General features: G+C 41.1%; 1 protein-coding gene across 1 annotated transcript in view; it reads left to right on the top strand.

Moving 5' to 3' along the window:
- LOC143032310 (sialin-like) overlaps positions 1-12,246 on the top strand; it is a 116,361-nt gene that overhangs the window by 50,406 nt on the left and 53,709 nt on the right. The gene's annotated exons all lie outside the window — the stretch shown is intronic.

Genomic DNA, 12,246 nt, shown 5'->3' with positions numbered 1-12,246 from the left:
AATATTGGGGAAAAGTTAAAACATCCTCTTCATATTCTCAATCAATGTCGCAACACAACCAAGAAACTTGTCTTCTGAGAAGATAGGAAAGACCCAAACATTAAGGACAACTTTAAGACTTTGGTCCTTCCTTATCATGAAAATATTCTTGGAGTTGTGAACATTCTAAAGAAACTGGATGTTAGAGTGATTTTCAAATGCAACAATATTATCAAGAAGACTCTCATACGAAATAGCGCACCTAAAAATAATGGAGTTATAAACAAGATTCTTTGTCATCGCCGTGACAAATCTAATTGAGAGCAAACTGGGAAAACCTTGGAAACAAGAATTTCCCAGCATAGATATAGTGTGAGATCACCCCAAGATAATAATGCTTTGTTTCAACACAAAACATTAAATAATCACCACATGATTGATTGCCCAAGGGCGAATATCATAGCGGGGTCGGGAAGTCTTCTTGAGAGAAGCGTGATTGAATCAAACTTAATCTCAGGTACATATACAAACAGCGTGAACATCACTTACAGACATTTCAAATGTGATAAACTGTTAAATGAATTATTTGGTAAGTTGTACCCATCAGACTGACCTAGCGGTGTCAACTATAGGAGGTCATGAAACTCTCCTCACCCTTATGACCACGTCCTCCCCTTTTGTTTCTGCTGTGCAGGTTCTATCTTCATTTTAAATATAACCCTTCTCATATCCATGTCTTATGTAATACGTCTGATGGTGTAATCATACGAAAGTATCTACTGTCTTAATTTATTTCTACCGTGGTAATTTTGCATATTTTGTTTCACGGTGATGTGAAAGCTTTGCATATATATATATACATACATATATATATATATATATATATATATATATATATATATATCTATATATATATAAATATATATATATATTTATGTCACACAGGAAACCCACAGTTGGAGAAAATAAACTTCGAATAAAAAAGAATCCTATATATTTCGGCTATCGACTGTAGCCCTCTTCAGGAAAGTACTTTCCTGAAGAGGGCTTCAGTTGATAGCCGAAATATAGGAATCTTCTTTATTCGAAGTTTATTTTCTCCGACTGTGGGTTTCCTGTGTGTCATTTACAAATGTGCTACTACATTTCTGTTTAGAATATATATATATATATATATATATATGTATATATATATATATATAACAGTATATGTATATATGTATACAGCCAGTCCTCGTTTAACGACGGAGTATCGTTCAGAAGACCCCGTCGTTAAGCGATTTCGTCGCTAAACGAGGACCTATTGAGAGACATAAATGTATGAGCATATAAACAAAGATTCGGAAGTAGGCAAAGTGACAAAGTGCTACATGCTAGGTTATTTTATTCAGGGAATGTATATTGATACATTTTGTATGTTTACTTACTGTCTATCTTACTGTGGTTGTAGGTGCAGGGATACTCAAGGGGACCACATCAATCATTTATTAGGTTTAACGTCTAATATACATGGGCACGTCATGTGCCTACAAGTGCAATGAAAGAACTAACTGGGCGTCGCTTCTATGCAGTAACATTATACAGCTAAGGCTGCTTTCACACGAGCGTTTCCGTACGCGTGTTCGGGTGCGCCGCGTTTTAACTTTCAATGGAGTTCAATGGGACCTTTCACACGACGCTGTTTGTGGACGTGCAACGTAGCACAAACGCAGTGCCAGGAAGAACGCATCCGTTTTTCCTGACGCACGCGTCCTTGCTGGCTACTAGTGGCAATGAGACCTTTCACCCGAACGTTCTACTGTAGAACGCGCGCACGCAGGTCCCGCTGCCATATCAGTCATCGCTTCCAGCTGGGTGATGTAAGTTACACATCCCGTTCTGGTGTGTAGTTCATTTGAGTATGATATAGCAGTCATGATTTATAGGAAATATACATAGATATTTGAGCACAGTTGATATACATGCATGCATACGTCACGTAGCATACTAATATTAATTAATGAAGAACATTTTCAGACGAGTAGCAGGATGGCATACCACAACACTGAGGAGTTGATTTCCGAAGTAGAAAAGAGGCCTGCACTATGGGATCCTTCGAAAGAAGGTTCGGGCGGGAGCGCTCACCGCAGGCCAGCGGCAGGGACCTGGTCAGTGAAACGCGAACGCGTGGCAAACGCGTGTACAAATAGCTGATGCGTTTCTGTGCGTCCGTTCGACGCGTGCACAGAAACACTCGTGTGAAAGCGGAAGATAGCCTCCTTCTTCGATTATCTTGTCCTACTCTTCAATAATTAATTTGCCTGCCTCTTCGTCTGCACTCGCAGCTTCACCATAAACTCCACGATTATGCAAACTGAATCGAGTTCGAAATCGTTGAAACCATCCTTTGCTTGCTGTGAAAGTTTCAGTGCATCCTTCACCCTCACGTGTCTTAAGGGTGTTGAAGATGCTCAGTGCCTTACTTTGAATCAAACCAAGACTCACAGGGATATTTTTCTCGATATTGTCATCAATCCACACCGAAAGCATTTTCTCCATCTCATGCACCAATCCTTTTCGCTGCCTAGTTAACAATGCGCTGTATCCTGTCGATAATTTTGCCATTTCTTTGATACTACTTTTGTTCTTGAGAATTGTAGAGATAGTTGAATGTGAGAAGCCATGGCTGTCAGCAATAGCTTGGACTTTCTTACCTCCCTCGTGCTCGTTAATGACTTTCATTTTTATATTTAGGTCGATGGCTTTCCTCTGCTTAGGACCGGATCCAGTAGGAGAATTTGTATTCTTTCGTTTTCCAGTCATCATGAAGGGATAAAGTTGTATACTGTTAACTAGAAATCACTAACAACTTGAGGAGCAAATTTAAGTATAGACACGCTAGCAGCGTGTAACGGTTACAACTGACGAGTAGCGATCGCATGTGTTTCGGTAGGCGCGAAGATTCGAATGCAGTAAAAGAATATTTTTGACAATTTTTTTAAGAAGAAGCCGTCGTAACTCCGAGTCGTCGCTAAACGAGATCGTTGTTAAGCGAGGACTGGCGGTATATATATACATATATACGGGGCAGAAACATGGAACATGAGAGAGGAAGAGAGAAGGAGTTTGAAAGTATTTGAGATGAAATGCCTGAGAAGTATGATAGGGGTTACTAGGCTGGATAGAGTGAGAAATGAGGAGGTGAGGAGGAGAACAGGGGTGGAAAGGGAACTGGGAGTTAGGGTTGATGAAAGGGTATTAGGATGGTTTGGACACATGGAAAAAATGAGTGAAGAAAGATTAGTAAAAGAAGTGTGGAAGGCAAAGGTGGAAGGAGTGAATATGAGGGGGCGTCCTAGGATGAGATGGAGGGATGGGGTGAAAGGGGCATTACAAAAGAGAGGAATGTCTGTAGAGGAAGGACGGGAGAGGACAGAAGATAGGGGTGAATGGAGAAGGGTTGTGTATAGATGATCATCTGATGCATGAGGGGGAGTGGGTGGAGGAGGGGGGAGGAGGAAGTATGTATGAGAAAAAAAAATGACGCAGCCCAAAGGGATTTCTCCCCGTCTTCTCCTATTATGCATGAGGGGACAGAGAGGGGGGGTCGCCGAATTTATGAAGCGGCCTTGCTGTGGATGTGCTGTGTCTTGTGACACTGCTTCTGACCCAGGGCAGTGGATAAAATGCAGGGATAACCCGTCATCCAGGAGGTGCCAAGATAAGAGGGAGGGAGGAGGGTGGAGGGGAGTGGAATATATAGGAAATGGAATGGGTGGGAGTGTTTTCTATGCCTTTTTCTTTTTGTCTACCCCCCATGTAGGGGGAAAAGCCTTTGGTATATGTATGTATATATATGTATACACACACACACACACACACACACACACACACACACACACACACACACACACACACACACACACACACACACACACACACACACACACACACACACACGACTCGGTGGCGCGGTTGATAGAGTACTGGACTGCCAGTACGGAGGTATAGCAGTACCTGGTTCGAATCCTGCCCAGGGCCGAAATTATTTCGATATCACTGCGCTTCGGGTCGTTACTCCGACTCTCGTGGGCAGGGAGTTGGGTGTGTGTGTGCGTGTGAGGTCACAGCATTACCCATAGATCGGTCATACGAGCTCTGAGCTCTCTTCCGGGAGGGAAACAGCTGTCGATCACGAGTCCAACACGCAAACCAAAGGTCATGGTGAATACACACACACACACACACACACACACACACACACACACACACACACACACACACACACACACACATATATATATATAAATATATATATATATATATATATATATATATATATATATATATACGATGCGTGTGCATACATATGTGAATTCATTTAATTGAGACATCGAATATAGAAATATTGAGATTCTTTTTTCTAGACGGTTATTCTTGAAACCATTGTAATTTGTGGGAAATTGACAGAAAAACGAAACAATCGTAGCGAAATTTAATCCCGACCACTCGAAATATAAGCTTTCGCATTTTTTCAACCGCAGCAACATTTCCATTGGGAATAAAGGGCAAAATGTTGTCGTTATCGGTTTTGATTATTTGAGATTTATCACTAGAACGAGTGATTTGTTCTGTAATACAAACACACATACACATACACACGCGCGCACGTACGCACATCCACACGCACACCCACACCCACACGCACACACACATTATCATTATCATTATCATTATTATTATTAATATTATTATTATTATTATTATTATTATTATTATTATTATTATTATTATTATTATTATTATTATCGTTATTATTATTATTATCGTTATTATTATTATTATCGTTATTATTATTATTATTGTTATTATTACTATTATTGTTGTTGTTGTTGTTGTTATTACTATTATTATTATTACTATCATTATCAGTGTTATTGTTGTTATTATTGTTATTATTATTGTTATTATTATTATTGTAATTATTAGTCGTCGTCGTCGTCGTCAGTCATTTGTTTTCTTTATGATTCTTTGACCACTACTAGAAGACTTTGTGGCCATCTTTATTGTACAAATCGACTTCAAATGATTTCTTCTGGCATCTACCATGCGATTTCATTCAGCTGTCCTATCGTCAGAAAAATCACAACTATCATCTTGATGAAATGAAGACGCTTCTAAAGTCAGTGAGAATGATCCTTTGAGAAAGAGTTACATTTATGCAAACAGAGCACCAGAATGAACCCAAGCGGCCAACTGGACAGGGGCAGCGGTGGAAGCTTTCCCTCGTTCCCAGAAAGAAAAAAAGAACGAAAAAAGTTGTGTGTCTGTGACAAGAAATCCGGTTGTATTTCTGATTGACAATATTTGTCACGCCGACGGAAAAAAATCGATGCTCCATCAATGCGATGGGTAGGCTGAGGCAGAGCAGATATTGCGACGAGGAAATAAACTTCATTTTTGAAATCTGTTTGACGGGGGAAAAAAAAGTCTGAGAGATGCGGACTGGCGTTTGACTCGCGTGCACACAGACACACAGACACACACACACACACACACACACACACACACACACACACACACACACACACACACACACACACACACACACACACACACACACACACACACAATCACGCACACAGTGGTTAGAGTTCTCGCCTACCACTACGGCGGTCCGGGTTCGAGTCCCGCCCAGGGCTGAAATAATTTCAGTATCGCTGCGCTCCAGGTTGTTACTCCAACTCTCGTGGGTGGGGAGTTTGTGTGTGTGTGTGTGTGTGTGTGTAAGGTCACAGTATTACCCAAAATCGGTCATACGAGCTCTGAGTTCTCATCCGGGAGGTTAATAACTATTGATCACGAGTCCAACACGTGATCCAGGACCATGGTGAATCACATACACACACACACACACACACACACACACACACACACACACACACACACACACACACACACACACACACACACACACGTGGGCCATTGACTATCGGCTTATCAACCAATGACATTCAATTGGCAATATTTATAATTCATTTTTTGTGACCATAATCACACAAGAATGCTTTGGCTCGTGACTAGAATTGGGTTTCCTTGAGGTTAATAAAATCGTCAAGCGACAACCAGAAGTGAATGAGATTCCTTGGATGGGTAGAGATCTAGATGTTGATCCAACGATATGCTGGTTACCATTAATGAAAAAGAAACACGAAATTCTCAAGAGTTTTCAAGTAATTCACATCTTCAGGGAACGTACAGATAAAAGTGGTACATGTAGTCATTCTTGCCTAGACATCACGTTATTTACGTGAATGAAGTAGATGACTGGAGCCAGCACTGTTCCTTGAGGAACTCCACCAAATACATCCCTCACATCTGGCATATTCTTTGCAAATATACTCATAATCTACTCTCCAGTAAGCTCTTAGTCTATTTCGGCAGGATCTCTTTAAGTATTACTGTAGATTCCAACTTCCATCACGATTTTTGTGAGGTATCTTATGAAAAGCTTTCCAGTGTGTATGTATGAATATGTGTACATGTGTGTGTGTGTGTGTGTGTGTGTGTGTATGTGTGTGTATGTGTGAGAGTGTGTGAGTGTGCGTATCTTGGAGGTTACCTAGGCACAACTGCAGTAATTGGATAGGATAGTGGTAGCAGTAGTGTTAGTTCATCTTCAATCGCCTAGTTGCCCTGTTTTCTTAACTGTAGCTTGGTATAGTAAACACAAACAACCTCGTTAGGGCCAGTAGGCCTGCTGTTGTTTGTTCTTCCTTTGTGTTCCCTTGTGTTTCTTTGTATTTTAATTTTTTACTAAGAAGATAATGTACATTTTCTTTTTGCCAAAGACTAGATATTCTATTCAACTTGTGATTGACATGCGTATGACGAGCGAAGAACTCCCTACGTGAAATGCACCTGCTTCTCAGGGGTGAGGTCTCCCATCTCCCCCCTCTCTCACTCCCCCACCTCCCCTTGGGGGGGTGCAGCCTAGCCACTGACACTGAAATTAATTAAAGACGTTTCTCCAAAGACAAATGAAATGTAGCTCGAACGGCATTACGGAAAAGAAATGTAATAAAACGTGGCTGCTCTGTAAAAGACTGGGGGGAGGGGGGGAGGGGGGGAGAAGAGGGGGGGAAGGGAGAGCCACTCTACTTAATGAACATTGAAATCTTCCTCCGAGAGGGTGACATCTGGCGCAAATATTGACGAGAAGTGGTACTAGGCCTTCTTCTCATCCTCCTTCTTCTATTCCTTATCCTCCTCCATCTCTATCCCTTTACTCTCTCTCTCTCTGTTTCTCTCTCTCCCTCTCTTCCTCTCTCTATAGTAACACCGCTACGGACCAGATACACACAGGATTCATTTATGAGTGGAGAAGAACCTCTACTCAGAAAAGAAAAATTAACGACATTTATTTTCTCATATCCCTCTATGACTGTAGCTCTTCAACGCAATATTGTCTCCAAAGATGAAAGGTTTAGATATTGCTGGGATACCGATATCATAAGTAGAAGAAGGGCTCAAGTAAGGATCTAATTCTAATTCATGTTTAGAAAAAATAAGTGCAATAAATTGTGCTTTATCAAATAAATCGGACTAAAATCTACTGTTTCCAAATTTGCTGATGATACAAAACTGTGCGGAGTGGCAAATGATCACTCAAACCAATTAGATATTCAAGAAGATTTAGATAAATTACAGCAATGGTCTGAAAAGTGGCTAATGAAATTTAACACAAGTAAATGTAAGGTAATGCACATAGGTAAAAATAACAGTAAGTACGATTACAAGTTATTTGGAAATTCGTTAACAAAAGTGGATAGTGAAAAAGATCTCGGCGTAATTATCAGTAACGACCTCAAATCATCCAAGCAGTGTATTTCAGCCTCTGAGAAAGCAAATAAGATTCTAGGACTCATTGCGCGATCTTTTGATTTCAAAAGTCCATCACTCATTAACAAGCTATATAAATCGTTATTTCGTCCACATTTGGAATATGCTGTTTCCGTATGGTCACCGAATCACATTAAAGACATTGACAGACTGGAAAAAGTACAACGGCGAGCCACAAAACTGATTCCAAATATCAAAAATAAATCATACGAAAATCGACTAAAACATATGAATCTGTTTTCCCTAAAAAAAACGTAGACTCAGAGGTGACTTGATACAGGTCTTTAAAATTCTAAAGGGAATTGACAACATCAAAAGTGACCAAATTTTTACATTGAATGAGAATCAGACAAGAAACAATGGTCTCAAACTGTCCGGAAATAGATTCAATTTGGAAGTAGGTAGAAACAACTTTGCCAACCGTGTAGTTAATGAATGGAATAAACTTCCTGCACAGGTAGTGCAATGTAGTTCAGTTCGAAGCTTTAAGAATCATTTAGATATATACCTAAGTAAGATGCTGTAATGATTTTAATTTATCTTATATTATTTGTTTTATCATTTTCTGTCTGATTTTAATTTATTATTAGTTATATGTCAATTTATTATTATTTACTATTTACCTGTTTGTTTATTATTTAACTATACCTATGCATTTATTTATGTATTTTATTTGTTATTTACATTATCATAGTTTTTATTTATTATTTTATTATTAATATGATTTTTTTTTTCGCATCCGACCTAGATATGGATCAAAAGGTCTCCTGTCCGCATGCTCCGCCTTTGTAATCCTTTGTAAATTCACAATATTAGGCAGTTGTGGGAGGAGTTGCCAGGTAATAATTTCTTTTCTACTGTGGTTTTCATCGGTCGTAGTTTCAAGGTTCAACAGTGAAGGTTACCTTTCAATAGATAGATAAATAAATAAATAAATAAAAATAGATAAATAAATAAATGAATAAATAAATAGAATAATAAAAAAGTTAAAATCGTAGCCATGCTAATTTTGGCGTGTTCTACACACACGCGCACACAAATAATACACACACACACACACACACACACACACACACACACACACACACACACACACACACACACACACACACACACACACACACACACACACACACACACACACACGGCTCGGTGGCGGATTGGTAAAGCACTGGCCTCACAAGCCAGAGAACCGGGGTTCGATTCCCCGGTCGGGCGGAAATAAGTTGGGTTTGTCTCCTTTCACGTATAACCCCTGTTCACCTAGCAGTGAGTAGGTACGGGACGTTAGTCAAGGAGTTGTAACCTTGCTGTCCCGGTGTGTGGTGTGTGAGTGGTCTCAGACCTACCCAGAGATCGGCAAATAATGAGCTCTGAGCTCACTGCCGTAGGGTGGTGTCTGGCTGTCTCGACAGAGACTGCAGCAGATCCGAGGTGAATACACACACACACGTCTGTGTGATTATGTATACACATATATACACTAACATATATATATATATATATATATTTATATATATATATATATATATATATATATATATATATATATGTATATATATATATCGGGTCTCACAGGGGTAAGAATTTCAGTATTGCTACACTGTGAGACGGCACTCCATATCTGGTGGGCAATTGGCTGTGCGTGCATGCGTGTGTGTGTGTGTGTGTGTGTGTGTGTGTGTGTGTGTGTGTGTGTGTGTGTGTGTGTGTATGTGTATGTATGTGTGTGTGTGTGTGTATGTGTAAGGTCACAGCATTCCCAATAGATCGGGTCACATTTGAGCTCTGAGCTCATATTCGGGAGAGTAATAACTGTCGACCACGAGTCTAGCATGTGATCCAGAATCGTGGTGAATCACACACATAATTATATATGTATATATATATGTATATATATATATATATATATATATATATATTATATATATATATATATATATGTGTGTGTGTGTGTGTGTGTGTGTGTGTGTGTGTGTGTGTGTGTGTGTGTTTGTGTGTATGTATAGGTTTATGTAATGTATGTATGTATGTATATAGGTGTAGGTGAACCCTGCCACCGCCTGAGTGCTCACTGTAGTGACAATGTTACTCTTGTTGAGGCACAATCAAGGTCATATCAGTCAACACAATGATGTCTGTAGGGTCTCCCTCGTGGGCCACCAAGGAGGAGGAAGAGGTGGAGGAAGAGGAAGAGGAGGAGTAGAAGGAGGAGGAAGAAGAGGAGGCGGCGGCGAGTAGTTCGGTGCCCCATCGCTTCTTCATTCTGGTTGTCCAAGTGGCAATATAGATTATAAGAAATTGAATAAGTAAGATAGTGTGTAGAAGAATGAGTGATGATTACTGTTTGGATCTCTGCACCCCACATTAACCGCCAACGATCGACCTTCTTCCCTCATCCATCCTCCTTCCTCTCCCCTTCCTCCCTCCTCGGCTCTACCTCCTCCCTCTGTCCTTCCTCCTTCCTTCTCTCTCTTGCCTTCTCCCTCCTCCTTTCTCCACCTTTCCTCCTCCATCCTCATTACTCTTTCCTCTTTCCTTCCCTCTCTCTCCTCCCTCGTCCATCCTCCATTCAGCTTTCTTCTCCCTTTTCCCTCTTTCATTCTCCCTTTTTTCTTCTCTTTCCTCTCTTCTCCCTCCTCTCTTCTCCCTCTTCCTTTCTCCTTCTTCCCTTCTCCTTTCCTTCTTCCTCCCTTTTCCCTATTTCATTCTCTCTCTTTTCTTCTCCCTCCTCTCTTCTCCTTCTTCCTTTCTCCTTCTTCCCTTCTCCTTCCCTTCTCCCTCCTCCCTTCTCCCTCTTTTCCCCTTCCTTCTTCATTCACTTTCCCTCCCTATTATCCTTCCTCTTTCCTTCCCTCTCCCTCCTCTCTTCTCTCTTCTCCTCCTCCCTTCTTCCTCCTCCATCCTTCTTCTCTTTCTCTTCTTCCTTTTTCTTTTCTTCCTCCTCTTTCTTTTTCACTCCTCTATTTCCCATCTTCTGTTCTTCCTTTTTCGTCTTTTTCTCCTCCATCTTCCCCTCCTTCATCTCCTTTTTCCTTCCTCTTCCCCTCCTCCACTCTTCCTCCCTCCTTTTCTTGCCCTCCTCGTAACCCTTCTTTTACCTCCTTTACTTGCTCCTTCCTCTCCCTCTTCCTCCATTTCCTCATTTTCCTCCATTTATTAGTTCCTCCTTTTCTCTTCCCCATTTTCGCTTCTTATTCCACAATTTTTTTTACTACATCCTCCTCTGCCTTCTCCTCTTCCTCCTCCTCCTACCTCATCGCCCTTCTCCTCCCCCTCCCCGTCCTCTCATCCTTGTCCTTTTGAAAAATTCCAATCTGTGGGCATGGATGTTATCGTTTTTGGTGGAAACTTAAACGCCAGAGTGGCTCTGTATGGGCAGTGACTAAAGGGTATCAGATTCCTTCTTTGTGGAAGGTGATCCCTTTTATGGCGCCAATAGAGGCCCTCTTTTTTATATAAAACTGGTCAAAGAACGGTGGACGTTGGAAAAATAAAATACGCAACGTTTTCAGCGGAAAGCTTGCTCGTAAAATTTTCAAAAAATTTCTGGAAAGCGCAAATACTGGTGTGCCCTTGCTCACTTGAGTGAAATCGTTTGGTTTTAGTAAGAAGAAAATATGTGAAGGGTACCGTCATGTCGCAAGTGTTGGCAACAGCATCATCTCGTACGGTTTAATAATATCTTCTGGCGTAAAACTAGAAGAGAATCCGTCTGGAAGCTTCTGACTACGACGGCAACGACGACGACGACGACGACGACGACGACGACGACGACGACGACGATGCCTCTTCTGGTAGGCAAGAAAGGGCGACAGCAATGGGACACTCCATTCTGTCCCCCCATCTATATTTCGGCTGAGGAAGAAGATCGTTTCAGGTGTCAACTGTCGGCTCGACATCTGTACTTGTCATGTCAAACTAAAAGGGTTGGACACAATGCCCTCGTGGTGAGGGCTCACCTGAATGAAGGCGCCTGATATTAGCCAAGACAGAATATTCAGGGTATCTCTCCCCTCCGCTGCCGTAAACGACCTCAGTCGTTTGTTCTATCTGCCGTCAGACGCTTTTATTAAACTGAGAGAAACTTTCCTCCACAACGATATGGTTTAAAGACTATCTTGATCGAAGTTCCTTGAAATCAGATTAAGGTTTGTGCGTCTATACATATGTGTGTGTGTGGGGGAGTGTAGGTGTGTATGTGAGTGTAAGGTCACATCATTACCTATAGATAGGGATCTGCGAGCTATGACCTCTCATCCGGAAGGATATTAAACGTCGATCACGAGTTCATCACGTGATCCAGGACTATGGCGCATGCACAGGCACAGGGCATAAGCAATCATGCAACATGGCAAGAAGGGCTGGTTGCTCTTGTTCATCTGA

Source organism: Oratosquilla oratoria, chromosome 13, assembly GCF_046742065.1.
Source record: "Oratosquilla oratoria isolate Oo_2021 chromosome 13, ASM4674206v1, whole genome shotgun sequence".
Classification (NCBI taxonomy): Eukaryota; Metazoa; Arthropoda; class Malacostraca; order Stomatopoda; family Squillidae; genus Oratosquilla; species Oratosquilla oratoria.
This window is presented reverse-complemented; position numbering and strand designations above follow the sequence as displayed.